General features: G+C 43.3%; 1 long non-coding RNA gene and 1 pseudogene across 1 annotated transcript; both read left to right on the top strand.

Annotated features, from left to right (window-relative positions):
- The first annotated feature begins 12,633 nt into the window (after nucleotides 1–12,633).
- Nucleotides 12,634–19,953, top strand: LOC134730957 (uncharacterized). The gene is made up of 3 exons (XR_010112901.1): nucleotides 12,634–13,020; nucleotides 14,833–15,084; nucleotides 15,799–19,953. It is a non-coding gene; the product is annotated as an uncharacterized LOC134730957 (long non-coding RNA).
- LOC112438831 (U6 spliceosomal RNA) lies at nucleotides 16,747–16,847 on the top strand (annotated as a pseudogene).
- Nucleotides 19,954–22,100: the final 2,147 nt, after the last annotated feature.

The raw sequence follows: 22,100 nt of genomic DNA, 5'->3' as shown, positions 1-22,100 counted from the left end.
TTCTCCTGCCTCAGCCTCCCGAGTAGCTGGGATTACAGGTGCCTGCCTCTACGCCCGGTTAATTTTTTTTTTTTTTTTTAAATAGAGACAGGGTTTCACCACGTTAGTCAGGCTGGTCTTCAACTCCTGACCTCAGGTGATCTGCCTGCCTTGGCCTCCCAAAGTGCTGGGATTACAGGGGTGAGCCACTGTGCCCGGCCAATAACATCTTAATATGTGTCCCTGAGTTGTTTCTAGAAACAACTTAGAAACCCAGACCTCCACCAAATGGACCCACTGGTGCACAGACCTCAGATGAGGGGGAACAAAGGACTGAAGTCTGACTATGATTCTTTATTCTAAATTTCTTCCTGAGGGGCCTGGAGGGAGCCACACCCACAGGTCAGAATTTAACGTTCCTTTCTGCTAACCCCAAGTTTTTAGACAAAGCTTCCCTTCCTTAACCAATTGCAAATCAGAGAATCTCTGAATTCACCATCCACCTGTGGCCTCACTTTGAGATGTCCCACCTTTATAGGTCAACCACTGTGTATGCTTCATGTATTGATTTATGACTTTGCCTGTTACTTCTGCCTCTCCACCTTTAGTGGAAGCCATTGAGGAGTTCCGGTCTTAAGCAGTAGCTGCCTGATTCTCCTTGCTTAGTGATCTGTAATAAATGCCTCACCTTTTCTCATTGCAAATCCTGATGTCAATGTTTGGCCTTGCTGCACCAGGTGGCCAGACCCGAGTTTGGTTCAGTAACAAAGTTTTCCACTGAGATCAGGAATATGCACTCTTTACATATATGAGCCCCTCCCCTCTGCACTCACTCGCCTCCTGGGACTCTCTCCAAAGGCCCCTACTAGGGTGCTGATGTGAGGGCAGAGGGGATGGAGAGTGGGCAAAGGAGGTGAGCAGGAGGTCACAGCCTGGTTGGGGACTGAAAGAGGGCAGAGAGTGGACACTGTCCCTCTGGCATAGGGAAGATCCTCGGTCTGGTCCAAGGATGGTCCAGAGACCACTGCCAACTATTCCTTCCCCCTCCATCTCTAAGCAGTTCTGCAACAGACCTTCCCAAGGGAGCTGGTTCACAGCCTCCCCACAGAATCCCAGGCTGCCAAGGCTGATAAGAGCCCAGAGCAAAGGCATTGCCACGTCTCATTAGAGCCAGGCTGCAAGGTAAGGGCTCTGGGAATGCAGAGATCAGGGAGCCTTTGAAGTGCAAATTCAGAACTGCTGAAGGGCCTTGGCTCTTTAAAAGGAGATTCCTCTTACAGACTGGTAAGATGAAAACTCTGGAAGTTTCATGTCACATAGCATAAAAGCCAAATACTAGCAGGGAGCTTGCCTGAAAGGATAAATACATATGGAAGAAAGCCATCCTCTTTCTTAAACTAGCTGCCCCTGCCTGCATGGCTGCTAGCAGCCTGGCAATTCTCTGCCCTGCAGGCTGAGCCTCCATTCTCAATGGAGGACAATGAGTTCTCCATCATTCCTAATAGCCTACCAGTTGGCAAATCTTAGAGACTTGCTCTCTGCAATTCAATTCACATCAGTCCTTTCCTTGTACCACTGCCCTGTTTATGGTCCTCATTTACTACTCCTCATCTTTATTTTAATTACAAAAATAGCACATGCTTGTTTCAGAAGGGGCCAAGAGCCAAGGAATGGAAGGAGTGAAGTTCTAGAAGCTGGAAAAGACACGAAAGCAAGTTCTCCCCTGGAGCCATCTTGATTTTGGACTAGTGAAACTGGTTTTGGACTTCTTACTCCAGAACTGTATGAGAATAAATGTATGCTGTTTTAAGTCACCACCTTTGCGGTAATTTGTTACAGCAGCCACAGGAAACTAATACAGGTTGTTTCCAACTTTTCAGAATTATAAATATTTTATTATCTTCTAAATCTTGTTAGGAACCCGTGACTCCAATCTCCCATGGCTTCAGTCTGTCCTAAGCAGCCACTCCTCTGCTCCAGGGCCTGTAATGATTCCCCTAATGCTGGAAAGTGAAATCCAAACTCTTTAGCTCAAAGACCCTCCACAACCAGCCCCAACCCACTTTTCTAGCCTTAAAATCAGCTGTTTGTTCTATGACCACACCACTCTCAACATGCACTTTGTACATTCATTGCTGGCTCACAAAATTTTCTGTCTGTGAAATGGCTTCCTTAGCCCTTAGCCCTTCTCTGCAGATGGCTTGAAGCTCCAGCTCAAATGAGATCTCTTCCTATTAAGGTGCCTCTTTGTCCTCCACCCACACCCAACAGGATGTTATTTTTGCCTTCAGTGAACATGCATAACACTTTGCATCTCTTTCCTGGCAAATATCAATTCCATCTTGTGTTTGAGTTATACATTTACGTATTATGTGCCTAGCACTTAAACAATGTGCTGAATTATTTGTTTATTAAATATTTGCTGAATTGAATTGAAATGTGAACTATGCCATGTGGAGAAGAAGGCCTACTTCCTCCTTGTGTTCTAGTTTGATATGGTAAGATGGAATCACCGTTGATTTAACAATTTATTTTTATTTATTTATTTATTTTTTTGAAGGAGTCTCGCTCTGTCACCCAGGCTGGAGTGCAGTGGCACGATCTTGGCTCACTGCAAGCTCCGCCTCCTGGGTTCATGCCATTCTCCTGCCTCAGCCTCCCGAGTAGCTGGGATTACAGGTGCCTGCCACCACGCGTGGCTAATTTTTTGTACTTTTAGTAGAGATGGGGTTTCACCATGTTAGCGAGGATGGTCTCGATCTCCTGACCTTGTAATCTGCCCACCTCGGCCTCCCAAAGTGCTGGGATTACAGGCGTGAGCCACTGCACCCGGCCCAACAATTTTTTTTTTATTTTAATTATTCTGAGTGTATAATAGTTGTATAAACATAATTGATTTTAACAACAAAAGATGGCCATTAGAAATGGCCAAGTAAAGTAGGCTTAAATTATGATTCTGGTTTTTCAAACCTAATCCTTCATTTATTGCGTCTTTAGAGATGCAAGAATAAATGTGATGGCAGTTCATGAGGAAAGAACTGGAGAATACGAGCTGACCGCAAAGTTTGTTGACTGCAAAGTCAACAGTGATTTCCCACTGTGATTCCGTTGTTGAAAACGCTAATACCATCTCAGGCTGCATTTACAAGAGTGCAAGTCCAGAACGAAGAGGACATTGCCTCATGGTTCTTTCAGATGCATCTTCTGTGGGAGATCTCATCAATGTGGTCACTGTGTTTTTCAGACCTGGTAGAGCCTCAGAATAACCTGTGAAGCTGTTAAAAAAAAAAATACAGACTTCTGGCTGGGTGCAGTGGCTCATGCCTGTAATCCCAGCACTTTGGGAGGCCGAGGTGGGTGGATCACCTGAGGTCGGGAGTTCGAGACCAGCCTGACCAACATGGAGAACCCCATCTCTACTAAAAATACAAAATTAGCCAGGCACGGTGGCATATGCCTGTAATCCCAGCTACTCGGAAGGCTGAGGCAGGAGAATCGCTTGAACCTGGGAGGCAGAGGTTGCAGTGAGCCAAGATTGCGCCACTGCACTCCAGCCTGGGCAACAGAGCGAGATTCCACCTCGAAAAATAAAAAACAAAAGATAAACAAACAAACAAAAATGCAGACTTCTGCATTCCACCTCCAAGAAATTCTGAATTCGTAGGTTGGGAGAAAGCCTAGGAATTTGTATTTTAACCAGCACATATTATTGGAGGCTCACTGATCTAAACAAAAACTCAGGTTGTTTTCAATGATGGGACTCTATTATTCAGAATATTGTGTCCAGTTTCTGGTTCCAGAGTCTCAAGCTCCCTGATTATTGCCTCTGCTGGTTCTCATCATAATCAATCCCAAGTGTTGGTCTTTGATGCTGTACCTACTGAGAAACAAACGGAGCAACAAATCAATTGGCTAGCAGGGAAGGTCTGGGGTTTCAACTAACTGGTTATTTTTTGGTTAGTCACTGTCTTAGTTCATTTGTGTTGCTATAAAGGAATACCAGAGACTGGGTAATTTATAAAGAAAAGAGGTTTATGTGGCTCACTGTTCTGCAGGCTCTACAAGAAGCATGGTATCAGCATCTGCTTCTGATGATGCCTCAGGCTGCTTCCACTCAAGTTGGAAGGAAAAAGGGAGCCTGTATGTGCAGAGATCACACGGAGAAGGAGGAAGCAAAAGAGAACATGAGTGGAGACGCCAGGCTCTTTTTAACAATCAGCTCTACAGGGGACTAGTTGTGCAAGAACTCACTCGTTCCCCTCTACCCCTGTCTCCTGAGGGGCATTAATCAATTTGGGAGGGACCCACCCCTGTGACTGTAACACCTCCCATTAGGCCCCACCTCTAACACTGAGGATCACATTTCAACATGAGGTTTGGGAGACACAAATCCAAACTATAGCAGTCACTTAATGCACTAAGCCTCAGTTCCTCCATCAGGAATGTGGGCTGTAATTCACAAGCTCCAGCCACGTGATTGATTTCAAAGAGAGGAATGAAACAGGCCTAGACTATTATGACAGCAGAGAAGCCACCAAAGACAAAAATACCGCAGTGTTACCAGTAGTCTTGTGTGTGTGGTGGTGATAAGATCCTCAAGTGACCGTGGCGCGGGTAGAACTGGTACCTTGTCTGAGTTGATCCTATATTCTAGGAGATCTGAATGATTCAAGGAAGTTACATTGCCCATAACCCTTCCTTCACCCCAGAGGCAGAGCCATTCCCACCGCCTGCGGTGGAAGCAGTGGAAGTGGTGGGGAGAGCCAAGGCCATGGGTCACAAGGCTCTGCCCCTGTCACACTGTCCATCCTGATTTCAGAGATTTACTGCTGCCACCTACATTAACAAAGCCATTGGAAGAGCCCAGTCCAGACAGATGACCAAGAGGAAGGAATCATTTCTCAGCCTTAATGCTATTTGTTTATCTTGTGCCCACCGTCATTAACCTCTGAGAGTGAAAGCAGGCTGCTCCATTACATTTTCTGATCACCCACTTTATGGCATTGTTAAAATTAATAGAGCACTCATCTCAGCACATAACGAGCAGACCGTGTTGAGGAGGCAGTGTTCCTGGAAAAATACTGGCAGAGGCCCCGAGTGTATGTTCACCGTCAGCGTGGTACAGCCCGGGCCCAGGTCCCATGCAGGTGCTGAGAACAGCTGGGAACCTTAGCTAAGACAATTGTACTGTTAAAATGGGCACTATGCGTTCTCAGCCCCATTGTTCCTTGGTAGAAGGCACTGCTGAGCTGAAGCAGTACTTGGAGTCAGAGAGGAGAAAATAAGACAATTTGCACATTGATTTCTTTTGGGTTAAAGAGGAAGTGGAGGGTTTCTGTTTGGGATGATGGAAAAGTTCTGGAAATGGATGGTGGTGACGGTTGCCCAACATTGTTCAATATACTTAACACCACTGAACTGTATACTTAAAAACGGTTAAAAGTTTTCTGGGTAAGTTTTATGTTATATGTGTGTTATCACAAATTTTTCAAAAAAGAAAGTGGGTCAGCTCATTCACAGACAAGGTTGAAGGTAGCGAAACACTTGCCACTATGTTCCTTCTTGATTTTAAATGTCACACTGAACACATAACCCTCTGTCCTCTTGGTAGAGTTGACTTATCTTGGGAACAGTGACAAAAGCTGCCTCTTGTTGTAGGGACCATACATGTGCTTTTGCTGATTCTAATTATGGGGCATTTGAGAGCAAAGGGGGCTTCTCCAAACACTTCAGTAATTTTCAGGAAGGCTTGAACCCTGGCTGCGTGCGGTGGCTCATGCCTGTAATCCCAAAACTTAGGGAGGCTGAGGCAGGCGGGTCATCTGAGGTCAGGAGCTTGAGATCAGCCTGGCCAACATGGTGAAACCCCATCTCTACTAAAAATACAAAAATTAGCGAGGTGTGATGGTATGCGTCTGTAATCCCAGGTACTCGGGAGGCTGAGGCAAGAGAATTGCTTGAATCTGGGAGGCAGAGGTTGCAGTGGGCCAAGATGGGGCCACTGCACTCCAGCCTGGGCGACAGAGACAGGATCTACCTTAAATGAGAGAGACAGAGAGAGAGAGAAAGGCTTGAACCCTTTTTAAGACAGGAGTAATACGGCATAGTTGCAGGACAATAGAAAATTCCAGGCAACAGTTTTACATGACTAGCAAAAGGAAACTATTAAAATAGCTGCAGAAGCTAGGAACGGCTAAGACCCTGAAAAACCAGGGTGTGCACCAAGCTGGCTAAGACTGACTGGACCAAATGTGGTGCTGGACTTGAGCCAGGTTTCGCCTAGGACCTCACCGTCTGCTCATTAACATCCTAAATCACACACTCACCAGTGCCATAACAGTTTCAGGAACAACCATATTTGGTGTAAAAATGGGCAGCACCACAATTCCGAGAAATCTCCACCTTTTTCTAGGAATTTTCATGAATCTTCTACCCCTTGGTTAAAGAAAACTATAAAGGCAACAGCCCCAAACCCCCTTGGTGGATCTCTCTCTTGAGTACACCTGCATCCCCTTTTTATGAGTGTGTGCTTTTCTCTTTGCAATAAATCTCTGTACTTTCACTAATATTTCCCAATTGTAAGAATTCATTCTTACAATGGTGTCAAGATCCTGGACACTGGTTGGGGTTGAGGTTCCAACAGCATTTGGGGACCTCCCCCAGCCTACTAGTGTCACTTTTATCCTCTGAAAGATAGATAAAAAAGCATTTGTCCCTGGCGTAGACTATCCTATTTTTCCTATGGAAATAATAAACAATTCATCCTAGTAAGTATAGATAATATATTATTTGTACGCCAACTCACCATTTGTCTTTCTCTTCCAGAACTGAATATTTCAATAGAGTGCTAGACTAGGTAAGGACTTTTGAATTTCTGGCCCAGATTCACATCCCTCTGTTAAATTAAGTTTAGCCTAAAGCTGCCTCCTTACATATTTTAACTTCAGCCTAAAGGTTTCTCCACACATTGTGAACTATTACCTAACTGGACGTGTGACCAGTCAGGTACTACTCTTTTGCCAGTCACCAAGTTTTGGCCAATCAAAGATAGCCAGCTATTCAAACCACGTTCAAATAAGGCAAACACTGAGCTCTAACCAATCCAGCTGTTTCTGTACCTCACTTCCATCTTCTGCACATTACTTTCCTTTTTCTCTCCATACATCCTCTGCAACCACAGCACAGAGTCTCTCTGAACCTACTGAGGTTCAGGGGACTGCCCAATTCATGCATTGATTTGCCCAACTAAAACTCTGTTAAATGTAATTTGTCTAAAGTTTTTCTTTTATCACTTCTGCCATATTTAGGCCTCTGAACATCTTCACCATCCAGAGACAGATAAAATGTAAAGACTGAAAGAGGCCTGAAGTGTCCACTTCTCTGAAACCCCATGTAATGACTGTCAAATGGTCACAGTCTTTGGTCAGACACCCCTGGCCTGGCTTTCTCTTTGAGAAAAGTCACACCCTGTAACTATTACTCATCCTACATCGTCAGAGAGCCTGCTGACATAAATAAGAACTCAGACATAAATTAGGTTTCAGACACCAATAGATTTTTTAAGTATCTTCCACCAATCTGTGTATCTCTACTGGCTTTAGATTGGGTTATTTTAATCTTCCAGGAAGATGTTTGTAGGTTCAGAAATTTCAGATCAATTCATGTTTTCTACTTGCAGTTTCTAGCTGGAAATCACATATGGAAGCTGAGTCACCTCCGTTTCTCCTGGAGCCCGAGCTGGCTGTCACCGAGACCTTGCTCATTATGCAGACTCATTCACATGCATACCCAAAGCAACACTTGACGGTTGTGGAAGATTTCCATCCTCACAGGTCATGAAATGCGTCTCCACCGGAATACTGGTTGTTTATCACCTACACTAAGGATTTGCAATGGCCTAAGTGTTGTATTTCTAGTGAGTGTATTCTGAATCAAAAACTCCTGCCCTGAAGCAAGGACAACTCCTTTATTCACATGGAGAATGATAGCAGGGAAAGGGCAAAAATTTAACAACAACGAAGAAAAATCCCTCTTTTTCTATGTGCAGAATAAAAATCTTATTAAAATAAGACCTTTCAAGTGCCTCCTTTCACTGTTCATTTGGGAAGGTATTTCACAGATGGTATGAACACCCTGAAATGTTGCCCGGTCTGAAATCTTTTATCTGCAGCTTTAGAAGAACAAAGGGTAAAACATATGGAAAGGAGAAACCAGCAGTAGACGGCACAGCTAAGGACAGGGACAGGAATGCAAATTATGATTCTTGTCTCAAAATATTTCTGGTCAGTTTCTACCCACCGAGGGCCATCTCTGGGTGCAGGGTAGAGATTGCATATGGGGTGATTAAGGGCCCTGTGATTTCTTGACACCAACACAGAACTGCGAGCTTTGCAAGTCCTTGCCTTTTATCAAAGACACAATTTTTTTTTTTTTTTGAGACGGAGTCTCCCTCTGTTGCCCAGGCTGGAGTGCAGTGGCGCGATCTCGGCTCACTGCAAGCTCTGCCTCCCGCCTTCACGCCATTCTCCTGCCTCAGCCTCCCGAGTAGCTGGGACTACAGGCACCCACCACCATGCCCAGCTAATTTTCTTCTGTATTTTTAGTAGAGACGGTGTTTCACTGTGTTAGCCAGGATGGTCTTGATCTCCTGACCTCGTGATCCACCTGCCTCGGCCTCCCGAAGTGCTGGGATTACAGGCGTGAGCCGCCGCGCCTGGCCCAAAGACACACTTTTAAAAGAAATGAGGAAGGTGGATTTTCATTTTTGCAAAGTCATCGTTGGGATAGGTAGAATTGTGTTTCCCCAAAATTTGAATGTTAAAGTCCTAACCCCCAGTACTTCACAACGCAACCTTATTTGGAAAAAGGTGATTGTAAATGTAATTGATAGATGATACTGGAATAGGGTAGGCCCCTAATCCAGTATCACTGGTGCCCTTATAAAAAAAAAGGGGAATTTGGATACAGAGACAGAGAGAAGACCTTGTGAAGACACAAGAAGATGCCATCTACAAGGAACACCAAAGATTCCCAGAAAGCCACCAGAAGTAAGGAGAGAGGCATGAAACTGATCTTTGCTCACAGCCCTCGGAAGGAACCAGCCCTCTTGACACCTTGATCTTGGACTTCTACCCTCTTGAAGTGTGAGAAAATACATTTCTGTTGCGTAAACTACCCAGCTTGTGGTTTTTTGTAACGGTAGCCCTAGAAAACTAACACAGTGGTCAAACTGAAAGCATTTATTTCAGTGTATTGTTTTTGCAAAGTCATAGAAGCTGCAATACCTAAAAGTACAATTTTATTTTCAAAGCGTTATGACTAGAAATATTTCTTACTATCTTGATTTCTATTCTATTGCTCATACACACTCCTCATGCACACATGTAGATTTGTATATAATTCATAGAGTCTTTCTCTATTCCCGATTCCTTATGTTTGGAATTCCTATTCTTAGCCCTTAAAAATATTTCCAAAGACTTCCTTTCTTAGATTCCTTCCTTCCTTCCTTCCTTGCTTCCTTCCTTCTGCCTTCCTGCCTTCCTGCCTGCCTGCCTTCCTTCTTTTCTTTCTGCTTTTTCTTTCTTTCTTGACTTTATTGCTTATTGCAGCTGAAAATGTTCTCTCACAAAGATGCACAGAGCCAGATGGAACAAAAACCTCTTTAGATGCTCATTTTCATTCCACTCCATCGATTGTGTAAAGGTTTTTGTTTAAATTGTGCTGGTAATTTTTGTTTTCTCTGATATCAAGAAGTTTCTCTTCCTAACTGATCACAAGGTGCAGTAGCTCTCCCTTATCCATGGGAGATACTTTCGAAGCCCTCCAGTGGTTGCCTGAAACCTCGGATAGTACCGAACCCTATAGAGAGTATGTTTTTTCCTGTACATTTATATCTATGATAAAATCTATCAGTTATGCACTGTAAGAGAATAACAACAATAATAATAAAATAGAACATTTATAACAATACGGTGTACTAAAAGTTACATGAATGTGGTCCTCTTTTTCTCAAAACATCTCACTGTACTATACTGTGGGTAACTAGAACCACAGGAAGTAAAACCACAGATGGTGGGAGACTACTGGATTTCATTTTGGTGTTTTTAACAAATAGGTTAAAAACTCATTAAAACTTTTTTTGGAAGAATTTTTAACAGATTTTTTTTTGAGACAGACTCTTGCTCTGTCGCCCAGGCTGGAGTGCAGTGGTGCGATCTCAGCTCACTGCAAGCTCCGCCTCCTGGGTTCACGCCATTCTCCTGCCTAAACCTCCCAAGTAGCTGGGACTACAGGCGTCCGCCACCACACCTGGCTAATTTTTTTGTATTTTTAGTAGAGACAGGGTTTCACCATGTTAGCCAAGATGGTCTCGATCTCCTGACCTCGCGACCTACCTGCCTCAGCCTCCCAAAGTGCTGGGACTACCGGCGTGAGACACCACGCCTGGCCCGTTTACAGATTTTTGATAGTTTAAATGTAATAATATGAGAGTTTTTATATGTGACACACAGAATTTTTAAATTAAAAAAAAAAAAACCACATAAACTTGAAAATGTTTCCAAATATTCACTTTCAAATTATTCTTTTCATAGCATGCATTTCTTCAAAAAGCATCTTCTCACAGATTGGCCATCTTCTTTTAAAATCTGATAGATCATCTCTGATTTTTAAAATAACTCATGATGTGGGCGGATACAGAGCCCACTTGGCAAGTAGAATAAATGTCAGGTCTTCCTTTTTCTTGATACTCTCTTGTGCTTGCATTATTATTATCTTCAATGGACTACTCAGGTTGTTTGGACATTTTCTGGGTCAGAGTTTTCTGCAGTGATGACATAGGCAATTCCTTGAAGAAATTGTTTTAAGCCACTTGTTCATTTTGTGAGGATTAGTTTAATCTAGATAACAATACCTGTAAGTGCATTTAACTGGGAGCATGTCCAGTGCAATATTGTCCAATAACCTGATAGCCTGATACCTCATGGCTAAGTAAGGGGCTGCCATCATTATTCTTTTTTCTTTTTTTTTCTTTTTTTGAGACAGGGTCTTGCTCTGTCACTCAGGCGGGAGTGCAGTGGCACAATCTTGGCTTACTGCAACCTCCACTTCCCAGGCTCAAGTGAGCCTCTCACTTCAGCCTCTCTAGGAGCTGGAACCACAGGCACGTGCCACCACACCCAGCTAATTTCTGTGTTTTTGTAGAGATGGTGTTTTGCCACGTTGCCCAGGTCTTGAACTCCTGGGCTCAAGCGATCCACCTGTCTAGTCCTCCCAAAGCTCTAGAATCACAGGTGTGAGCCACTGTGCTCAGCCCATTAACATTCTTGATCAAATAATCTCCACTCTTCTCTTAAGATCCTGGGAACACTACGTGGGTCCCATGATGATGTTTGGGACCTGTAGACTAAATGAGACTGCCAATTTAATGCATCTATTAATATTAGTCAAGTTAAACGTCTTAATTTTTGATAAAACTAAATGTAAGTGGAAGTTTTAGCATTTTCTCCAGCACTCCAATGGATCAGCGCTGGACATTCTGTTTGGGAGACCACTGATCTAGATCAAGGGCTGTTGGAAGGGCTGTGAAAATCTTTAATACTTAAAAAATTATTTAATTTAAAAAATTGACAGATAACATGATGTTTTGAAATATGTCTACCCTGTGGAATGGGAAAGTCAAGCTAATTAACATATACATTACTTCGCACAAATCCTTTGATACTTTTTATTAGATTCTGCCATATTGCTTACTATAGCTTTGGGAAACACAGGGGCGATATGGATGGATCACCATTGTACAATCAAAGAAACTCACAGGAAGGCACCCTGGTCACTTCCGAGATTGTGGACTACTGGGGCCATCTCTGTTTTATTACCTCTAATCACTAAGTGAGTCTTTGCCCCATTTTCTTAAGGCTGTGTTGTTCTTTTAGAGTGGCTCCAGTGGGGCTTCCAAAGATAAGACAGAATATCCCATAGCAAACAAGCTGTCAATTTGGCCAGGGTGATTTGTTAGGATTTATTTTTGACCAATTAAAAAATAGCTGTCAAAAGCACTACTTTGTAGGACTCATTAAGGAAATGTTCAAATTGTCTCTAATGGTTCTTTGACCATGATTAAGCAAAACAAATAACACAAAACAAAAATCTTCCTATTTCCCAGAGTCCTGGGTTTATCACAAATGCTATTAAGGTTACGAGTTTTGTTCTTTGATAAAAGAAGAACCACATTTGGAAATTGTCATTACCCTTTATTTTTCAACACACACACACACACACACACACACACTCCTACATTGGTTTGTTTCTGAGTGATGTGTAAGGGAATTAAAAAAATCATTTGGTAAATACATGTGCTAGTGTAAATGGGTAGAAGTTATTAGTTTTAAACACTTCATATAGTATGGAGTGCAAGTAACAAGGCTCCCAGCTGAAATGATTAAAAAGTGATATTGTAGAAAAAGGTGTGGTCCCAGACTCTTCCTGTACCAGTGTTACTTGTTGAGATTGTTCTGAATCTGCCTATTCTCAGGTTCCTCCTCCAGGATACTGACATAGCAACAACATGGATTTTTCAGGCAATTCTTAGGAACACTGGAGTTTGAGCACCATTGGTCTAGGCTGTGTGTCAATAGAGATAAAGGTATCAACTCAAGCGTGTACACACTGCAGTCTGCTGTACTGGAAATGACTTATTTATTCTAGGTTCATTCACAGCTTCTGTTTATGGCATAATACCTTCTGAGAGTAGGCCATTATGACAACAATGCCTCTGTTTCCTCCAGATTCTTGGCTGTCACTATCCTGACCTACCACCTGTGTCACATCCCATTAGGTTCTGTGGATGAGGCATGGTGCTTGGCACAGACTGACACACGTTGGGGCAAACTTGGCAGAGCAGCCTAACCCAAAGCAAAAAACAGAAATGAACCAAGATACAACCTCTGTGGAAAACCCTACTGAACAAAAGCAACCCTGTGGAGTGTCCTCTCAGCTGCAAATTGAGACAGAATTGTGGGGCAAGCTTGGCCACTGATGCAGGTGATGGGCCCGGGGCTGGGATGAACAATGGGGACAGTGATTGTTGGTTCAAAACCAGTTTCTTTGACATGCATTTCCCAGCGTGTGTTCTATAGAACACCAATCTTACCCGATGTTCCAGGACGAAAGGGTTTCATGGTTAAAACCCTTTCTTGGATATTCTCAAGTCTTTTTTTTTTTAACTTTCCATTTTGAAATAATTACAGACTCAAAAGAAGTTGCAAAATAGTCTTGTGTATCCTTCGTCCAACTTCCCCTAGAGGGACATTTTATATAGCTGTTGTACAATGTCACCCAGGAAATTGTCATTAACTACAGGCCTTATTCCGTTTTCAACATTTTTTACACGCATTCAGGTGTGTGTGTATGTGTATAGTTTGCTGCACTTTTATGCTGTGTGTAGATTTGCGGAACCGCATCATCACAAAGTGGCTCCCTTGTACTATCCCTTTGTATTCATCCACTCTTTCCATCCCTGTCCCCTGGCAACTCTAATCTGCTCTAATCTTTACAGTTTTGTCATTTCAAGAACATTGTATATATGGAGTTATATATGGACTCACACAGGTATGTAAAATTTTGAGATGGGCTTTTTCCACTAAGCACAATGCCCTTGAAGATAGGTCCAGGTTGTTGCATGCATCAATAGTTTGTTCCTTTATGTTGTTGAGTAGTATTCCCTGGCGTGACTCTACCATGGTTAGTTTAATCATTCATCTTTGAAGGACACTTGGATTGTTCCCACTTTGGGGTGATTATAAGTAAAGATATGAACATTCAGGTACAAGTTTTTATATGGACATACGTTTTCATTTTTCCAGAATAAATGTCCAAGAATATAATTGCTTGGTTGAATGGTAGTTACACATTTAACTTAATAAGAAACAGCCAATGCACTGTTTCAAATTCCCACCAGGCACGCATGAGAAATTCAGTTTCTCTTCTTCTTCTCCAGCATTGTTGCTGTTTTGTAGTTGTTCTAACAGGTGTGTCGGGATATCTCATTGTAATTGTAGTTTGCATTTTCCTAATAGTTAATGATTATAAATATCTTTGCATGTTTTATTTCATCTGTATCTCCTCTTTGGTGAAATGTCTGCTCATGTTTTTGCCCATTTGATAACTGGATTTGGGGGTTGTTTTAATTGTTGAGTTTTGAAGGTTATTTATAGATTCTAGATTCTAGTCCTTTTTCAGTTTCATGTATATCCTCCCAGGGGGTAGGTTGTCTTTTATTTGCTTAACCACATTTTCCACAGCACAAAAGTTTTTCATTTTGATGAACTCTGATTTACTTTGTTTTTAGGGACTGCATTTTGTTGTCATGTCTAATAATCCTTCACCTAACCCTTGGTCCTGAAGATTTTCTCTTATGATTTCTTCTAAAAGTTTTATAGTTTTACATTTAAATCTGTTTAAATACAATATATAGTCCCGGTTTTACATTTAAATCCATGATCCATCTTAGATCACTTTGAGTTAATTTCTACATAAGTTATGAGACTTAGGTCAAGATTTATTCTCAATGCTTTTTCATATATTAAGGGCTAATTAACATTCCAAAGTCAAAGAAATGTATTTTTAAGTTTAACCCATTTCTGAAACTTGGCCACCTATTCATGCAGCCAGTATGTATAGGGCAATTTCTGTATACAAGGTACAGGGTTGGATATTGAGAAAATGGGCAGAACCTCTGTTCTCTATGAACTGGTTTATTTTTATTCATTTCCATACATATACTATTTGTTTACACAACACCCTTGGAACTGTGTTTTGTGCAAATATTACTGAAATACCAAGGATTTGGTCTAGATTCTGCAGCTTGCTACACAGAAAGCCAGAGACCGAGAGCCAATGACTGAGACTATGAGTATTGCCAAGGAAGAAGGCTTTAATCGGGTGCTGCAGCTGAGAAGATGAGAGCTCAGCCTCAAATCCATCTCCCTGACCAACTAAAGCTAAGGATTGATATAGCAGGGAAGAAAACAGGAACTAGGAAGGGGCAAGGAAGCGATCCTGATGAATGAAGGGTCAGGCATTTCACTGTCTGGATGTGGCGATCTGGTGAGTTTCAGTTCTTTGATACTTTTTTGGGGAGGTTGAAGGTCATTTCCTGAGGAAGGAACTCCGATAAAGCAAATGTAGTTTCAAGTTTTAAGACCAGAAGGGTCAATCTCTGTGTTTATCCAAAAAACTACCTATGGGAGGATTGAGTTGGTTTCAGAAATTCTTTAGGAAATTCTGCTCAAGGCAGCAGACAAACAAAGGGACTGTCAGGTATCAGTGGAAGCAAAGAGAGATGCAAAATCAGAATGGTACACAGGCAAGAGTCAGGATCTGTTAGCAATCTGCAGTCAAAAGCCAGGAAGGCAGACAGAGGAAGAGGGCTCGGGAGCTGGAGGGAGAGTGCCAGGGATCAGACATGTCTGATGGGCTTTGATGGTCAGTGCCTAGTCCAGTTTTTAAAGATCTGAGGGCCTTTTTCTTTCCTTTTTATTTGCTGGGCAATGCAATGTTAGTGTCTGGCAGGAACCAGCTAGGTTTATATACACACACACACATTAAAAAAAATTTTTTTTAATGCAAGGAGGCTTCCTTGTCCATACTAGTTTGGAAGCAAAAACATATGGTCACAGCAATACTCACAATACATGTCTCTGGCATTTCCAGCTGCCCCACACCCTGTGAAATCATGATGGAAGTGTCTATGTGTTGCCTGTGCTCCATGCCTCTTCCCAATGACCTGAGGAATGACCCCTTTACTCTTTCCTATTCCAGCTCACACTGGCCACACTTGGGACTTCCAACATGAATGCTTTTGTCACGGATGCTGCGCTGCTGCTGTTTCTGGTTCTTACTCTGCTTACACCAAGGAGACTGATGTCCCTGCTATAACCCCACTTCCGATGCAGACAGCAATTCCAATGCATTGCAGCTTTCAGGATTTTCTCACTGTGTTTTTGCCTCTCCTTTTCTTTAAGACATGAGCATTTGTCTACGGGGATGGCCTGAAGTGTAGTCTCCATTACCCAGAGTCATCTCACTCTCTGACCTTGACTCATGATCTGAGAACAAGTGCTCCCCTGCTTCTCTTCCTGAGGGGCATCTGTCCCTCTTGCAAACAGATTTCCTTTGGCTCTGTCATTTAGAAATGCCCTTATTTATCTGAATTATAGTTCCAGTTCAGAACATTTACAAAGGAACAGATTGCTCCCAATTTTAAAGCAGGTAAATTCTAAAAGTTGGCAAGCCAGTCATTTAGAATTTGAGCCTCATATTCCATAGGTATGAAATTATACATAATGAAAAAGTTCCCAGGGCAGCCCACAAAAAGCCTACTTATCCAAAATAAAGCTAACCTGAGTTAATTCAGCTCTATGGCCTAGCCACATTCAGCAATGTGTTTCTATTAGAATGCATGTCTTATATCAACTGGGAAGCCAAGAAGGCAGTTCAGAACTGAACTGAAATCTATCCTGTGTTGGAATTTTATAGCCAGATATCAGTTAACCAGGCCCCAGTGAGTGGAGAAATCTTGGATTTAGATTCTTATGAAATTCTTTATCAAATCCTGGGATCTTCCAAAAGACTGTGTAAAATTATAATTTAATTCTGCAGAAGTAGAACCTCAATTGGATATCATCCACAAAAGCACTGCAATGTCTATCTTTTTGGGATCATGTCAAAGATCCTAAATCAGTGCTTACTTTGGCAGAAAGTATTAGTGTTTAGTTCATTAGTAATTGGCACATTGGAATGATATAGAGAAGATTAGCACGGCCCTGCACAAAGATGCCATGCAAATTTGTGAAGCTTTCCATATTTTTATTGCATTTACTCCATCATATGTGGGAGCTAAAAGAAGGTGATCTTACAGAGGTAGAGAGTAGAATGTTTACTAGCAGTTAAGAAGGACATGAAGGTGGGGGAATGAAGAAAGGTTGGTTAGGGGTACAAACATATAGTTAGAAAGAATAAGTTCTAATGTTAGATGGTAGAACAGGGCGACTACATTACATATTTTGAAAATAGCGAGAAGATAGGACTTGAAATGTTCCCAGCACCTGGAAATAAATACTCAAGCTGGATACCCTGATACCCTGTCTTGATCATAACACATTCCATGCATGTAACAAAACATCACATATACACCATGAATATGTGAAAATATTATGTATCAATTACAAAAAGATACTAAATCAAGAAGGAATGCAGGCACCGCTGTTGGAGGTGGCCCTGGCATCTGGTGATGAGTAGTAGACAGAGAGACGCAGGCGGGACATAAGAGAGGCAGCAAACTGTAGGTACCTGATTCAGGAAGCCGTTTTGATCCATTGTGAATGTAATTAAGTTGTGTTTTCTGTTCCTAAAGGATAGCAGTCCCTTCGCCATTTGTCTATTCCCCATTTTTTTGTACTAATGTTTCCTTATCTTACACTGAACAGGCGAACAGGCTATTAAATAATACAAGGAAGAAAACATGAGGGATTGTCTTTAAAAGTGATCAAACGGCAAAGGGGATTCCTGACCAAAGCGAAAGAGGAATGGAGTGACACCTGCTATGTGCCAGTCACTGTGCTGTGTCTTTTTTTCTTTTCTTTTTTCTTGTTTTTTTTTTTTTTTTGAGACGGAGTCTCGCTCTGTCGCCCAGGCTGGAGTGCGGTGGCGCGATCTCAAGCTCCGCCTCCCGGGTTCACGCCATTCTCCTGCCTCAGCCTCCCGAGTAGCTGGGACTACAGGCGCCCGCCACCACACCCGGCTAATTTTATGTATTTTTAGTAGAGATGCGGTTTCACCCTGTTAGCCAGGATGATCTCGATCTCCTGACCTCGTGATCCGCCTGCCTCGGCCTCCCAAAGTGCTGGGATTACAGGCGTGACCCACCGTGCCCGGACTGTGCTGTGTCTTTTCAACTGCCTTTCTTTATCCATTCTCATTAAAAACACACACACACACACGAAATGCATATTGTTATCCCTACTTAATTGACAGAAATGGAAGCCTGGTGGGTTACAGTAGACTGAGAGCCTTTAGTCAGCAAGTAAGGGCCATTGCAGGGATTGAAACCCAACTTCTGACTTCAGAGCGACAGTTTTCCCGCTGCTCCGCAGCACCTTCTACCACTGAAATAGAGCATTTCCATGTCACCCCCTCTAGAAACAAAAACATTTTACTCAATTGTTTTTCAACCAGGAAATAAAAATATTCAAAAAGCAAAGATGACCCCATTTCCTCTTAACTATATTTAATACAGGGACAGTGATAAGAGAACACAGTAGATTTGGCATTAGCTAGACGAGGCTGGTCATACTGAATTAGAAGGGCACAGTTTGTTGACAGCCGCGATAGACAGTGGGTTCTGTGAAATGGACCCCAAGCCAGTTAACACTGATGGGGAAGAAGCCCACCTGCTCGTGAGACTTTGCGTGGGGCCCGGCTCAGCGCCTTAAATAAGGGATCATTATGTATACAATTTGATAGTAGAAAGAAGGAAAAAAGCCCTGTGCTGTAGAAAAAGTGTTTAAGCTTTTTAGATTACATAACGGGAGCTATAACATCCACTCTGGTGGCACAAAAATTAAATCTAGCCACCAAATCATATCAAAGCCAAAATGCAGAATAGAGGTGTGCTTCTCGTGAGGAGATCCACACGCACAAAATCTAATCGCGTTCCAGCTCAGCCTCACCGATACCAGCTCCCGCGATCCTGTTTCTGGTGCTGCATGACAAGCTCCCCCTAGTGGGAAGCAGGGACATTTCAGCATCCATGCTCAGCTGATTCAGAACAATAGAAATGTCTCAGGGTTTCCATTTTTTAAAAATGCTGCTTTAGTTGGACAGTGAGCAAAAACTGGAGCCAAAACCAGTGGATTTTCATGGCATGCAGGTAACAGTGGGACTTTTCACCCTCCCCTCGTGTTTATGCTCAGGAAATCCTAAAAGGACACACCCTGTAAGTGCAGGGATGTCTGAACAATCCCGTTCATGCCTATGCACACATCAGTCTCTCTCAATCCCTTATCTCCAATAGGAACCAACAATAAAATGTATCCTAGGTTGTCGCAAACACCGTATGTGGTGCACATAATCGGAAGGTCCCTTCCTTTTTTTTTTTTTTTTTTTTTTTTTTTTTTTTTTTTTGAGACGGAGTCTTGCTCTCTGTTTCCCAAGCTGGAGTGCAGTGGCGTGATCTCGGCTCACTGCAAGCTCTGCCTCCCGGGTTCACTCCATCCTCCTGCCTCAGCCTCCCGAGTAGCTGGGACTACAGGCGCCCGCCACCACGCCCGGCTAATTTTTGTATTTTTAGTAGAGACGGGGTTTCACCGTGTTAGCCAGGATGGTCTCGATCTCCTGACCTAGTGATCCGCCCGCCTCGGCCTCCCAAAGTGCTGGGATTACAGGCGTGAGCCACCACGCCCGGCCTTGGAAGGGCCCTTCTAATGCTGCTGACACCTGACTTAGTTGGGTAGAACCCCAGCTTCACATCTGCTTTGCTTTCTGCTTTACTGATAGCCTTTGTGTGCACCCAAAGGGCTGCTGACAAGATCTGTCCAGTGACATTTTTATGTGCCCTTTAATCTTATTTTACTAACAGGTCAACAACCTTAACCAAGAGTAAGGAAGCCACTTGCTCCAAATCACAGCAGAAGGTTGAGCATATGACTATTACCAAGAGGAAGTGGGGACACAAGTGACGCCATGTTGGAGGCTAATTTGCTGTTTTCACTTCTGATTAGCCGTTGTCTCGGGAATGCCTTCTGATTATTACTTAATTTACTGTCCCTAATGTAAGAACATGTCAACCTTGATGCTGTTGCACAAATTATAGGCTTTGATGCATGCAGCATTCTTGCCTCTTCTGGAGGGTAGTCTTTCATTGTCTTGCACAGGGCACACATACCCTTTCCCTATGCTATATAAGCCCTGGTTCTGGGGGTAACAGGTGCAGAGATCTACCTGTATTGCTGCCGCTAAACACCATGCTTCCATCTGTAAGTTCCCCCAGTGAAACATCCTTTATCAACAAACTGGAGTTGTGTGGCTTGTTCTTTGGTTTCTTGGCTCTTTTGGCCTTTGGGGGCTACTTTGCATATATGACCATTTCACGGAGCGGGCATTTTCCCGTGATATCCAGCTGGCTGCTGCCACTGCCATAGAGCAACTCTCCGAGAGAACTCGGCCCCCTCTCCCTTCAAGTGTTGAAAAGAGCAAGAAGTACAGGCTACTCCATAGGCCCAGTGCCCAAGGCCCTGATGGAGCTATCCAATTCTCACTGTTAGCCTGGGCACCCTCCAGGACACCAAACATTCTGTACTTAGGCAGCCCTCAAGAAGAGGCAGTAGAAGAATTAAGCACACTTTCCAGGTTAAAAACTCCTTGTGTTGCAGATCTCAGGACAGGCCGAAGCTCTTCTGGGGAGTATTTATCCCCATTAATGCATTGTCATCAAGATGGGGTGTATAACCTACAAAGAAAGTCATCACACAGCATCCAGCTGCCATAGAAAGAAAATTGATTGTGTTGCATGGATTTATACAATATAAATATTTCTTGAAAGAAAGAAATAATGAACGATTACATCACTAGTTTTTAGGCATTGATTTTTGAGAATTTGTATATGTAGAAGTTGAGTGTTCTGAAATTAGTACATTGTGAATGGGGAAGGAGTCAACTCGCTTAAGAAAATATAATAGCTGCATGGAGCTGGAGACAGAGTAGGATGAGGCAAGAAGAAAGGCCTGGAGCAGGGCCAGGACTGTGAGACCCACACTTGGTGCTTTTTTTTTGAGATGGAGTCTCGCTCTGTTGCCAGGCTGGAGTGCCGTGGCGTGATCTTGGCTCACTGCAACCTCAGCCTCCCGAGTAGCTAGGACTACAGGCATGCGCCACCACACCCAGCTACTTTTTCTATTTTTAGTAGGGACGGGATTTCACCCTGTTGGCCAGGATGGTCTCTTATCTCCTGACCTCGTGATCCACCCACCTCGGCCCCCCAAAGTGCTGGGATTGCAGGCTTGAGCCACCGCACTTGGCCCACTTGGTCCTTTTAACAGGGACCTCCTAGGGCCTAGGGGATGGGATTAGCTCCAGACCTCACTGTATCCAAATGTCTCTCCACTGTTAGGGAGAGAAGAGAGGAAGGCAGAGAAGGCCTGAACAAGCCTGGCTGGGGAGGGCTCCCAGGGTCCTTGTGACAGAGATGACTCTACCCACACTTGGGATGTGTCAGGAAAGCATGCACAGGTAAGTGAGATGCTAGGTCAATGAATCAGCAAAGAGAGTCGGAAGGGAATCTAGGAGTTGATGTGGAAAGCCATGGTGTCAAACCAGAGATTACGGCCTGGGCTCAGAGTGTCTGGAGGGTGAGAGGGCAGTGCTGGCCAACCACACAGACCAGGCATTGGAGCCAGTGATGGCCTAGGTGTGCTGGCTGCAGCCCAGCTCAGGGCTCAGGGGAAGCTGGCTGCATTTAAAGGACTGAGGCACTGCAAAATGTTACACCCCTAAACTCTGGAGATATTGGCCAAAGCTCCTTTCAGGAGTGGCAAGAGCTGTGTGTCTGAACCCGTCCTAGTACTGGCCGTGATCCTGACAACGTGTTCACGTGTGCTCTTAAGTTAAACCAATCTACAGAGGTCATCCGGAGTGCTGGCTTCATTCCCTCCTTACCCCACACAATCCCCCTAACGCTTTGCAGAATAGAGACCTCTCAAATACTGTAAAAAGAGGTATGTGAATTTGGGTTAGCCCAATTGGTTTTGTGGTTTCTGTTTGGTTGGGCTGTCAAGAATTTGTTCTGTTGGGTATGGTTGGGTGAAAGAGTTGTTAGTTAACCAGACCTGAGAAGAGGAGGGAGCCATGTACAACCTGCCTAGCACTAGTAGTTGGCATTAAACCCTAGAGAGGTTCCCATTTCTCTCAAGTGGAGTCTTATTAGGTACATCTCTCCATCCCCCCTACTCCACCTCCTTGAATACAGAATAAAGGTACACATTTATAGGCTCCCAGAGGGCAGGGACCATGTGATGTAATCCTTTATATCCAATGTTAGATACTGTCTAATATGGTAGCCTCTAACT

This window comes from Pan paniscus, chromosome 7 (genome assembly GCF_029289425.2).
Source record: "Pan paniscus chromosome 7, NHGRI_mPanPan1-v2.0_pri, whole genome shotgun sequence".
Taxonomy (NCBI): domain Eukaryota; kingdom Metazoa; phylum Chordata; class Mammalia; order Primates; family Hominidae; genus Pan; species Pan paniscus.
This window is presented reverse-complemented; position numbering and strand designations above follow the sequence as displayed.